The 13,077-nt window shown below is 44.1% G+C and overlaps 1 long non-coding RNA gene across 1 annotated transcript in view; it reads right to left on the bottom strand.

Moving 5' to 3' along the window:
* LOC125450358 (uncharacterized) overlaps window positions 1-13,077 on the bottom strand; it is a 214,993-nt gene that overhangs the window by 182,969 nt on the left and 18,947 nt on the right. The window contains exon 4 of the long non-coding RNA XR_009443932.1: window positions 5,082-5,350. This is a non-coding gene — a long non-coding RNA (uncharacterized LOC125450358). The remainder of the gene's footprint in view (window positions 1-5,081; window positions 5,351-13,077) is intronic.

Raw genomic sequence — 13,077 nt, 5'->3', positions numbered from 1 at the left:
AGCGATGGTAACAGCAATAAATATCAACAGATGATGGCTAAATTCGCCCTTGTTGGAGATGGCCATTGCTTGGCACTTGTGTAGTGCAAATATTACCAAGCACTTATCAGCCTAAGCCTGGATAATATACTGGTCTTGCTGCATTTAAACATGGACTGCTTTATTATCTAAGGAGTTGGAAATAGTACTGAACATTGTGGAGTCATCAGTGAACATCTCCACTTCTGACTTTATAGAGGGAAGGTGAAGCAGCACAGATGTTTGGGCCTTGGATGCTGCCCTGAGGAACACCGAAAGAGATGTCCTGGAGGTGAAATGACTATGTCTAACAATCACAAACGTTTTCCTTTGTGCTTGGTATGACTCCAATTAACAAAGACCTTTTCCCTGCCTTACAAGAATCTAAGTCCACCTTAAAATATTCAATGACCCCAACTCTGTCACTTTATGAGGCAGCTAGTTCCAATGTCATACAACTATCAGAGAAAAAATGCTCTGCTCATCTGTCCTGAAGTGGCAAGTCCAAATTTTACATAAGTGTCCCGAGTTCAGCGCTTGCCAAAGTACAGGAAAAATCTTTCTACATATTCCTCGTGAAGACCATTCAGAATCATATATACTTCAAGGAAATCACCTCCTTACTCTTCTCAACCTCAGCAAAAACAAGCCCAGTCCTTCTAAGACAACAAAGTGTGGAGCTGGATGAACACAGCAGGCCAAGCAGCATCTCTGGAGCACAAAAGCTGATGTTTCGGGCCAAGACCCTTCATCCTCTCTGATGAAGGGTCGAGGCCCGAAACGTCAGATTTTGTGCTCCTAAGATGCTGCCTGGCCTGCTGTGTTCATCCAGCTCCACCTACTGCTATCTTGCATTCTCCAGCATCTGCAGTTGCCATTATCTCTCCAAAATAAAGGCTGATGTCTTTCAAAACCCAATCTCAGATTTTGCAGATAGTCCTTACCCTGGAAAAATACCAAATATGGTTAAAGAAGAAAACTGGAGGTGAAACCATTCAAAAAATTTTCATTGGCACAACAAATGTTCAAACTGTAAAAGCAGGTTAAGCACCTGTATATGAGAAAACTGTACTCAAACTTTAAACAGACACTTACAGCTAACAAACGCGAGAAATAGCCATTTCTTTCTGGATTACCAATTTTGCTGTTGGGATAATAGGCCTAGACTTAGCAATGCAAATTCAAACAAGAGAGCACCCTCTCAGAACTCAACACTCACAGTCGGAGAGTTCTGTTTTCACAGGTTGGAGTATAATAGCATCAAGCACAATACACCAAATCTTCTTTGGTACCTTTTCCTTCCATAAAACTGCTTTTAGTAGATGCGCACGGAATTCATTTTATACACATTTAAAAATTTCTAAGTTCAAGAGGCCAGTTCCAGCATTTGGACTTGCATCTTCTTCATCATCACAACAGAACAAAATAAAGACTCACTCTTTGTAAGTCACGTTTTCAATTTTTAGTGACAAGGTGAAGTGCGAGAACTGCTCACTTGACGTTAAAATGTCTTAAGTATGTACCGATATATTTCAATTCTGTGAAATATGTGGAATGAGTTCGAGAAAAGGATTAATTTTGTTGCTCTGGGAGAGAGCTGGTACAGATAAAATAGGTTGAATGGCCTCCTCCCATGCTAAAAATGTCCATAACTGTTCTTGGCCCTGCTAAATTAAAGTGGGCATCCTTTCATTATGACTGTGAGACGCAGCATGTTACGATAGATGGCATAATGGAGAAATCCTTTGTTATTAATGAATTTTTCAGCACTAGGCATCCTTCCGAAGTCAAATGTTCGACATATACCTGTTGCACTGACTTGGTTCCAAACACTTATAATGTGGAGGTGCTGGTGTTGGACGAGGATAGACAAAGTCAGAAGCCACATGGCATCAGGTTATAATGACAGGTTTATTTGAAATCACACAAGCTTATGAAGTGCAGTCCCTCCATCACGTGCGGTCAGAGAGGAAAACACACAGACACACAATTTATAAACAGACAGATCAAAAGATCATACAACTGGTGTGAGTGGAGTGTCAGATAATAAGTCTTCATCCAGGATGTTTGTTTATTTGCAGATATTTTGTTGAAGAAACACACAATTTGCAGTTACAGTCAGTGTGGTATCTTATAAATTCTTGCTTTTGAAATAAAGTTTAAAACTCTAAGACAGATTCTGAACACAAGCCTCTAAACTACAAGTCAGTCTGACCTGAGATGTCACCTTTTGTACATTCCTGTTGCGCTGCCTGATTATCATGACAACACAGCACTGACATTGACTTTATAAACACTTTACTTGCCTCTAACACTCTTGGTCACCTGTATAGAGTTATTATCTGACACTCCACTCACACCAATTCTATGATCTTTTGATCTCTCTGCTCAGAAGCTGTGTGTCTGTGTGGCCACCTCACTAACTGCACCTGATGCAGGGGTTGCACTCCAAAAGCTTGTGTGAATTGAAATGAACCTGTTGGACCATAAGCTGGTGTCATGTGACTTCTGACTTCAAACAGTGGTAGCATATGTTTTCAATCCTACCATGACTTGACAATAAGCCAACTTCTTAAAATTTATAAAATGAGAAGTATGTCGAACCTTGAGCCTTTAAAAAAGGAAATATTACAACCAGAGTACAGTCAGGCAGTAAAGACAGAAGGAATGATTTAATCGACTGTGTTTGACACCACACAATTAATCCCCCTGATGGAAGAAAGGTTGGCTGTGTTCTCTTTCTTCACGAACATCCATCTAATACCACCTTAATGCTGCTTGTTTTATTCATCTGGTGTTCCATCTGATTCCTTTCAGTCTTGGTCAAACCTTCATGTAATTTATTTAAATGTTCAATAAAATAAATTTAACTTTATATTCCACAATTTTAACATTTCCTTTTAAGGTTTGAATGGTTCACTTAGTACACTGCACAGGTTTTGGAAATAATTGGAGAACATGGTGGAAAAATCAAGATATATTGACAAGTAAACAAATGGCTAACTTCTGCTTTCTTGTCAGTAATGCCTTTTGAACAGAAGATAAAGTTGCGGAACTATGTAGAGACAACAATTTAAAACTGGGAAGACCACTGTTTGTGGTCCCCACACCAATCTCTGTTCACTACCTACTGATTGCATTACTCCGCCTTGGCAACAATGTAATATTACGCTTGTCTCAGCACAACCTTGGCATCTTGTTTATCCCATGATGAACGTCCGACCACACATTCATGCAATGCCGAAAGCTGTCTCTTTACATCTTTTTAATCCTGCCTACCTGTCTCTTGTCTTGGCTCATTAGCAGTGAAACCTTCATCTGGAACTACTTCACTTCTGGACCTGACAATTCCAATGCATTCCCTGTTTGAGTCCCACATTTGCCCATTGAAAGCTTGAGGTCATCTAAAACTCCACTGCCTGTGTCTCATCTTGAACCAATTCCTATTCCCTGTACTTTCTACCTGACTGATACTATTAACATTAATTTTATTGAATTCTCATTTTTGTTTCCAAATCGTTCCTTGGCTATGCCAATCGCTATTTTCGTAAACTCCACCAGTCCAACCATACTTCAGGATATCTGCACTCGTCTAATTATGTCCTCTTGCCCACTCTTGATTTCAAACGGCCCACTACTGGTTGCCAAACATTTAATTGTGTAGGCTTCAAACCCAAGAAGAGACTTCCTACACCTTCAGCGAGCAAACTCACATCCAGAACTTCAACCTGAGCAACAAATCTTCGCAAAACTCATTAACTTCCTACACCTCATAGCCTCTGTACATTTCCTCTTTTAAGGCACTTTTTAAAACAATCCTCTTGGATCAAGCTCTTGATCATCAGAACTAAGAACTTAATAAGGCTCAGTTGTGTTCTGGGATCGTTCATACTCCTTTCAGATGCCTTCAAAGTTTCTCTCCATTAAAGAGATTTTATAAGTGGTTGAAGTCATTGCCAAGCAGTGGGGGACGAATTGGGGAGTTATTTCAAAGAGCTATGATATGCCAGAAGACCTCCTTCCACACGCCAACTCTGATTCTACAAAAGCAAAAATGATTTTCAGACTTGGGAAGACCCTTCAAAAATGTCACAAGTCACCAGCTTTTGGGCAGAGTCGAGCTGCTGAGATGATAGACCAGGATTGAGAGGTACCAGTCGTGATAATATGCTGAACACAATCAAATTTTGAGGTTGTAGAATGATGTAGTCTTCAGCATTTTTGACACTTTGACCATTTTCCTTCCTTTCCACAGAACAAGTCAAATAGCGGCAGCACAATGTTGCGTGGCCGCTCAAGCTTGCTCCACCGTCGATGATGGTTGTGGCTGGTCTTCCACATCAATTAAACTTTTGCTCATATCTCATCTGCTTTTCAAAACATCGATCTATTCACGTGTAGCATCCCTCTCGCTAACTTCATGAGAATTCATTCCAAGCACTGAACTCCTAACGCTGACCCACTCCAGATCAAAAAATTCAGCTGAGATCTGGAACTGATCTAGCCTGTAGGGCTGAGCTGGCTTTTAAAAAGTTTGCCAGTGAGAGAGTCCCAGTGAGAAACGTTCATTAAAAAAATAGAATTGCATGGATTGCTCTCCAATCCTATACTCTATTCAAATTCAGTTGGCTGAACGGTTGGTTTGTGATGCAGAGTGATGCCCTGCAAGAGAGGGCTCAATTACCATACCAGTGAGCTTAGCACAAAGGATCTTCACCTCAAACTCTCCACTTGCCTGAGGCATGGTGATCTTCAGGTTAAATCATAACCAGTTATCTCTCTCTAAGGAGTGGCCAAATGGCACGCTAAGACTTTACCTTTAATCCTGATAACATGGCAACAAGTAGATAACTCAGCTGATGTCACTGACTAATAGAATCCTCAATTATACTAATATTACCGATGTGATATCATCAGAAGGCATGCTCAGCTAAGTTTTAATTTGCAAATTAAGTTAACAACCATTCAATCAATATCACTGAAGTACTCATGTGACTGATCGTCTCGATACAACAGTGTGGTTACATCTGTTCATAAGTGAAGTGTAATGTAATTGCACTTACTGTGGTTTCATCAATGTGATCCTGCAATGAGTCAATAAGCAGGTCACTCACAGGTTGCCAATCAGTGTGGACCCCCTCAGCTGTTATCACATGAGCCTCAAGATCATCCAGAACTTTCTGCAGTTCTTGAAGTTTCTCCAACGCCTTTTCCACCTGTTTCTGCCAGTTGCTCGCATGGGTTTTCAATTGTTCCCAAGTTTCCTTCACTTCTATTGACTGTTTGCGGACAGCTTTAGCAATTCTCTGGGGTCTCTCTTCCGGGGTAGGTTCTGGAAATATGAAGTGCAAATAATTTATCAACTATTCATGACTTTGATCTATAGAACTTAAGTTTTCTTTCTAAACCCCTTTCCTTTAAAAGGTCTCTCTGGACTTCCTCCTGAAATTGGGATATATAGTATAAGACTAAAGATTTTATGACAGGCACATCAATGACAAATTCTCTAATTAGCTAGCAGGTCGCGGAGCCATTAACGGGGAATCTCAGAGAGCCAATGCCAAGCCGAATAAAATTCTGCAGATATTTGAAATTTATGACTCCCAAGGAAACTTTTAATAAGGAGAAGGATTAGAGTGACTAAATGGGTAAAATTCTCAACAAAAGATACGAACAATCCTTTCAGGATCTCTTTCATAGCTATGAGACAAACATCCAACATAAACCAACTTTCATCTTTCAGGAGTGGCAAGTTAGAATGATAAACCCTAAGTCTACCCTGCATAGTTCTCCCTAGAACTCACTTAATGAGGTTGTTAAGAGATGTAGAGATAACAGAGTGTGCAGCTGGATGAACACAGCAGGCCAAGCAGCATCTTAGGAGCACAAAGGCTGACATGTTGGACCGAGTCCTTTCATCAGAAAAGTGGGAGGGGAGAGGGTTCTGAAATAAATAGGGAGAGAGGGGGAGGTGGATCGAAGATGCATAGAGGAGAAGATCGGTGGAGAGGAGCCGGACAAGTTAAAGAGGTGGAGATGTAGCCAGTAGAGGTGAGTGCAGGTGGGGAGGTAGGGAGGGGATAGGTCAGTCTGGGGAGGACGAACAGGTCTCAGGGGCGGGAAGAGGTTAGGAGGTAGGAGATGAGGGTGGGGCTAGTGGTGGCAGTATGGGCGAGGTGGGCTGGTTTTGGGATGCAGGAGGCGGAGGGGAGATTTTGAAGCTTGTGAAGTCGACATTGATACCACGGAACTGCAGGGTTCCAAAGCGCAATACGAGGTGCTGCTCCTGCAACCTTCAGGTGGCATCGTTGTGGCACTGCAGGAGGCCCAGGATGGACATACTTTCTGAGGATTGGGAGAGAGAGTCGAAACAGTTCACGACAGGGAGGTGCAGTTCTTTCGTGCAAACTGAACATAGGTGATTTGCAAAGCGGTCCCCAAACCTCCGCTTTGTTTCCCCGATGTAGAGGGGGCCACAAAGGGAACAGCGGATACAGTATACCACATTAGCAGATGTGCAGGTGAACATGTGTTTGATGTGGAAATTCTTCCTGGGGCTTGGGATGGGGGTGAGGGGGGAGGCATCGGGACAAGTGAATTTTAAACATTATGATGACAACATTTATGGATATGTAGGGAAAAGTGCTGGGTGTAGGGGGTGCTGGAGGGGAGTGTGGAGCGGATAAGGGAGTCACCTAAAGGTGGAGGGAAAAATGTCTTTGGTGTGGGGTCGGATCGCAGATGGCAGAAATGTCGGAGGATGATGCATTAAATCTGGAGGTTAGTGTGGTGGTACGTGAGGGCGAGGAGGACACTGTTTTGGTAGTTATTATGGGGAGCGGGTACGAGGGATGAGTTGTGGGAAATGCGGATGACACGGTTGAGGGCGTTTTTGACCATTGAGGAGGGGGAAGTCGTTGTCCTTGAACAACCCTCAACAGTTTCTCTTTCAATTCCTCCCACTTCCTACAGACAAAGTGGGTGGCCAGGGTAGCCACCTGGGCCCAAGCTATGCCTGCCTCTTTGTAGGTTACATGGAACGCTCCCTCTTCCGTACCTACACTGGCCCTAAACCCCGCCTCTTCCTCCGTTACATTGATGACTGTATCGGCACCGCCTCGTGCTCCCACAAGGGGCTCTAACATCCACTTCAGCAACACCTTCCTCCCGAACTTTAAGTTCACCTGGACAATCTCTGATACCTCTCTCTCCTTCCTGGACCTCTCGATTTCCAACCACCGAGAAACAAATATCCATTTCAAGTCCACCAACTCCCACCATATTCCCGCAACAATTCATCCCCTATTCCCCATTCCTTTGACTCTGCATCTGCTCCCAGGATGAGGTATTCTACTCTCGTATATCTCAGATGTCCTCATTTTTCAAGGACCACAACTTCCCCCGCTCTGTGGTTGATAACACCCTCGACCGTGTCTCCAGCATTTCCTGCAACAAATCCCTCTCACCCCACCCCGCAACAACAACCAAAACAAAGTCTCCCTCATCCTGACGTACCACCCCACCAACCTCCGGATACAACGCATCATCCTTCGAAACTTTCAGATTCTCTGGGAGGCTACGGAGGTGGTGGTGGAGCCTTTGGCCTTGATCTTTGAGTCCTCATTGTCTACAGGTTTAGTGCCAGAAGGCTGGAGGGTTGCAAATGTTATGCCCTTGTTCAAGAAGGGCAGTAGAGATGACCCAGGTAATTATAAACTATTGAGCATTACATCTGTTGTCGGAAATGTTTCGGAAAGGGTTATAAGAGATAGGTATTATAATCATCGAACAAGCACCAATTTGATTGGAGATAGAACATAGAACAGTACAGCACAGAACAGGCCCTTCAGCCCACAAAAGTCAACATGGATTTGTCAAGGGCAAGTCGTGTCTCACAAACCTCACTGAGTCATTTTAGAAGCTGACTAAGCATGTGGATGAGGGTCGGGCAGTTGACGTGGTGTACATGGACTTCAGTAAAGCCTTTGATAAGGTTCCACATGGTAGGCTATTGTCGAAAATATGGAGACATGGGATTGAGGGAGATTTAGCAGGTTGGATTAGAAACTGGCTTTCAGTAAGAAGGCAACCAGTGGTGGTTGATGGAAAATATTCAGCCTGGAGTCTGGTTACTAGTGGTGTGTCTCAAGGATCTGTTTTGGGACCACTGCTGTTTGTCATTTTCACAAATGACTTGGACGGAGGCATTGGTAGATGGGTTACTAAGTTTGCAGATGACACTAAAGTCGGTGGAGTGGTGGACAATGTGGAAGAATTTTGCATGTTGCACGGAAACTTGGATGAACTGCAGAATTGGGCTGTAAGGTGGCAAATGGAGTTCAATGTGGATAAATGTGAGGTGATTCACGTTGGCAGGAATAATAGGAAGGCAGAATATTGGGTCAATGGAAAGATTCTTGTTAGTGTTGCTGTGCAGAGGGATCTTGGTGTCCATGTACGTAGATTCCTGAAAATTGCCACCCAGGTTGATAGTGCTGTTAAGGCGGCTTACGGTGTATTAGGCTTTATTGGTAGAGGGATTGAGTTCCAGAGCCGTGATGTCATACTGCAACTGTCCAAAAAACTAGTGCGGTCTCACTTGGAATACTGTGTACAGTTCTGGTCATCCCATTCCAGGAAGGATGTGGAAACATTGGAAAAGGTGCAGAGGAGATTTACCAGGATGTTAGAACATAGAACATAGAACATAGAACAGTACAGCACAGAACAGGCCCTTCAGCCCACAATGTTGTGCCGACCATTGATCCTCATGGATGCACCCTCAAATTTCTGTGACCATATGCATGTCCAGCAGTCTCTTAAATGACCCCAATGACCTTGCTTCCACAACTGCTGCTGGCAACGCATTCCATGCTCTCACAACTCTCTGCGTAAAGAACCTGCCTCTGACATCCCCTCTATACTTTCCACCAACCAGCTTAAAACTATGACCCCTCGTGCTAGCCATTTCTGCCCTGGGAAATAGTCTCTGGCTATCGACTCTATCTATGCCTCTCATTATCTTGTATACCTCAATTAGGTCCCCTCTCCTCCTCCTTTTCTCCAATGAAAAGAGACCGAGCTCAGTCAACCTCTCTTCATAAGATAAGCCCTCCAGTCCAGGCAGCATCCTGGTAAACCTCCTCTGAACCCTCTCCAAAGCATCCACATCTTTCCTATGTTGCCTGGTCTGGAGTGAAGGACTTCTGAAGAAAGGCTGAGGGACTTGGGTTTGTTCTCGTTGGAGAGTAGATGGTTCAGAGGGATTTAATAGAGACATACAAGATGATCAGTGGATGAGATAGGGTGGACAGTGAGGGTCTTTATCCGAGGATGACCATGTCAGCTTATATGAGGGGGCACAGCTAAACATTGAGGGGTGATGGATTTGAGATAGATGTCAGAGGCAGGTTGTTTACTCAGAGAGTGGTAAGGACGTGGAACCCCCTGCCTGCCAATGTAGTTAGCTCAGCCACATTAGGGGCATTTAAACAGTCCTTGGATAAGCATATGGATGATAATGGGATCGTGTAGGGGGATGGGCTTAGATTAGTTCACTGGTCCGCCCAGATCGTTGCAATGGGCAAAAAAAGCACACCATTGTCTCCTCTTCCCAGGAGGCTAAGGTAATTCTGCGTGTCCACAAGGACAACTTTCACTGATGTACCACAGAAAGCATCCTATCTGGATGCATATCACAGCATGGTTCCTTCAGCTAAACAATCACAAATTATTATGGCTCCTGCCTTTCTTCTTCCACGCAGAATTGGTTCTGCTTTGTCATAACTATATTGGGAGAAAATCCATGCTCAGTGTAAGTTAATTATTCCAACAATTGAGATACCATGGAATACTGAGCAATGAGTTGGTGTGAGAGAGAGAGAGCGAGACAAAGACAGAGAGGTTGGTCGGGGGGGAGGGAGACAGGGACAGAGAGAGAGAGAGAGAGAGAGAGAGAGAGAGAGAGAGAGAGAGAGAGAGATGGGCAATGAGGGAGAGAGACAGTCAGACAGACAGAAAGGGCGACAGAATGTGAGTGTGTGAGCACCTTGTTGCTGAGGTGGAGATAGTTGAGAGTGTCGATCACCAACGATCTCTCCTGGTCCACCCAGATCATTGCAATGAGTGAAAAAAGCACACCAATGTCTCTATTTCCCCAACAGCAGCTTCTTCACCGCTGCTATTGGACATCTGACAAAGGAAGTCAGGAAACATATCAAAGAAAAAGAGACAGCCTATAAAATGGCCAAGAGCACTGGGAAATCAGAAGATTGGGAAGGCCACAAAAACAGACAGAGGATAACAAAGAGAGCAATCAGGAAGCAGAAGATCATATATGAAGGAAGGCAAGCTAGTAATATTAGAAATGACAGTCAAAGCTTCTTTCAATACGTAAGAAGCAAACGAGAGGCAAAAGAAGATATTGGGCCGCTCCAGATTGATTCTGGAAGGCTATTGATGGGAGATAAGGAAATAGCTGAAGGACTTAATAAGTACTTTGCGTCAGTCTTCACAGTGGAAGACATGAGTCGTGTGCCAACAATTAGGGAGAGCCGGAGGCAGAGTTGAGTATAGTAGGCATTACAAAAGAGAAAGTGCGAGAAAAGCTCAAGGGTCTAAAAACTGATAAATCTCCTGGCCCCGATGGGCTACATCCTAGAGTTCTGTGGGAGGTGGCTGAGGAAATCGCAGAGGCTTTGGTCGTGATCTTTCAAAAGTCACTGGAGTCAGGGAAAGTCCCAGATGATTGGAAAATTGCTGTTGTAACTCCCTTGTTTAAGAAAGGATCAAGGCAAAAGATGGAAAATTACAGGCCGATTAGCCTAATCTCAGTTGTTGGTAAAATTCTAGAATCCATTGTCAAGGATGAGATTTCTAAATTCCTGGAAGTGCAGGGTCAGATTAAAACAAGTCAGCATGGATTTAGTCAGGGGAGGTCATGCCTATTCAAATTCTTTGAAGAGGTAACTAGTATGTTAGACCAGGGAAACTCAGTAAATGTTGTCTATCTAGACTTCCAAAAGACCTTTGATACAGTGCCTCACGGGAGGCTGCTGAGCAAGGTGAGGGCCCATGGTGTTGGAGGTGAGATACTGGCTTGGATTGAGGATTGGCTGTCTGACAGAAGGCAGAGAGTTGGGATAAAAGGCTCTTTTTCGGAATGGCAACTGGTGACGAACAGTGTCCCGCAGGGTTCAGTGTTGGGGCCGCAGCTGTTCGCCGGATATGTTACTGATCTGGATGAAGGGACTGAGGGCATTCTGGCGAAGTTTGCCGATGATACGAAGATAGGTGGACAGGCAGGTCGTACTGAGGAGGTGGGGAAGCTGCAGAAAGATGTAGACCGTTTAGGAAAGTGGTCCACGAAATGGTTGATGAAATTAAATGTGAGTAAATGTGAGGTTTTGCACTTTGGAAAAAAGAATACAGGCATGGACTATTTTCTAAATGGTGAGAAAATTCGCAAATCAGAAGTGCAAAGGGATCTGGGAGTGTTGGTCCAGGATTCTCTACCAGTTAACTTGAAAGTCGAGTCCGTAATTAAGAAAGCGAATGTAATGTTGCCGTTTATCTCAAGAGAGTTGGAATATAAAAGCAGCCATGTGCTTCTGAGGCTTTATAAGGCTCTAGTTAGGCCCTATTTAGAAAACTGTGTCCAATTTTGAGCCCAACACCTCAGGAAGGACATAGTAGCCCTGGAGCGTGTCCAGCAGAAGTTCACACGGATGATCCCTGGAATGCTAGGTTTAATGTATGATGAATGGCTAAGGATCCTGGGATTGTCCTTGTTAGAGTTTAGAAGGTTGAGGGGCGATCTAATAGAAACTTCCAAGATAACGTATGGTTTAGAAGGGGTGGACGCTCGGAAGTTGTTTCCGTTGGGCGGGGAGACTAGGACACATGGGCACAGCCTTAAAATTAGAGGGGGTAAATTTAAAGCTGAAATGAGATGAAATTTCTTCAGCCAGAGAGTGGTGGGCTTGTGGATTTCATTGCCGCAGAGTGCAGTGGAGGCTGGGACGTTAGATGCCTTCAAGGCAGAGATCGACAAATTCTTGATCTCAAAAGGAATCAAGGGCTACGGGGAGAGCACAGCGAAGTGGTGATGAAATGCCCATCAGCCGTGATTTAAATGGTGGAGTGGACTTGATGGGCCGAATGGCCTGACTTCCACTCCTATGTCTCATGGTCTTATGGTCTAATCCTGGAGAATTCTCTGATTCTATGATTCTGGAGCAGGGGACAGTGAGTGGACAGCACGGGACAGTTCACCTATCTTCTCCTTTATCCATCTTCTATCTGCCTCCCCACTTCTACCTATTTTTTTCAGAATCCCCTTCTCCTCCCCCATTTTTGAAGAAGGGTGTCAACCCAAAACGTCAGCTTTTTTGCTTCTCTGATGCTGCTCGGCCCGCTGTGTTCATCCAGTTCAACACCTTGTTCTCTCAGATTCTCCAGCATTGGCAAGTCCCTACTATCTCTTGAGGAAACTTACTTGTTTTTGCACCCAACCTGTGGTGAGAATGTGGAACGCACCGACTGTGTGGGTGGTAGAGGCAGAAACCATGATAACATTTAACAAGTCTTTGATTGGGCATTTGCGATGCCAAGGCATACAAGGCTCTGGGTCGAGTGCTGGGAAATGTGATGAGAATAGTTTGGGACTTGCATCTTGTGAGGGCACATACAATTTGCTGAAGGCTCTGTTCCATTGCCATAGCACGCTATTATGCTGTCCCTCAATGATCCTGTGACAAGTAAGTGAAGGTTTGCAGAAACAGGTACTTTTCAAGGGCAGTGCGAACAGGAAAAGTGATGCACAGTCAAAGCGCATGTAAGAATTTAACCAAGGATTAACACCATTGAAGAACTGGAATTTGTGCCAATGCACCAAACCTGCAGATGAAAATGCAGTGTCCAGTTTGATTGCAAACAGCATCAACCTCCAGTTAGTAACACGATCCATGGAAATTTCTGAATGCCTGTTGTTGTGATCTCAAGCATTTACCTGCGTCGAGTGAAATCCACCACCATAGTTCTGTTGCATCGTTAGCCACC

Source organism: Stegostoma tigrinum, unplaced genomic scaffold (genome assembly GCF_030684315.1).
Source record: "Stegostoma tigrinum isolate sSteTig4 unplaced genomic scaffold, sSteTig4.hap1 scaffold_188, whole genome shotgun sequence".
In the NCBI taxonomy this organism is placed as follows: Eukaryota; Metazoa; Chordata; class Chondrichthyes; order Orectolobiformes; family Stegostomatidae; genus Stegostoma; species Stegostoma tigrinum.
The sequence above is the reverse complement of the archived record's forward strand: the minus strand, read 5'-3'. Positions and strand labels throughout refer to the sequence as shown.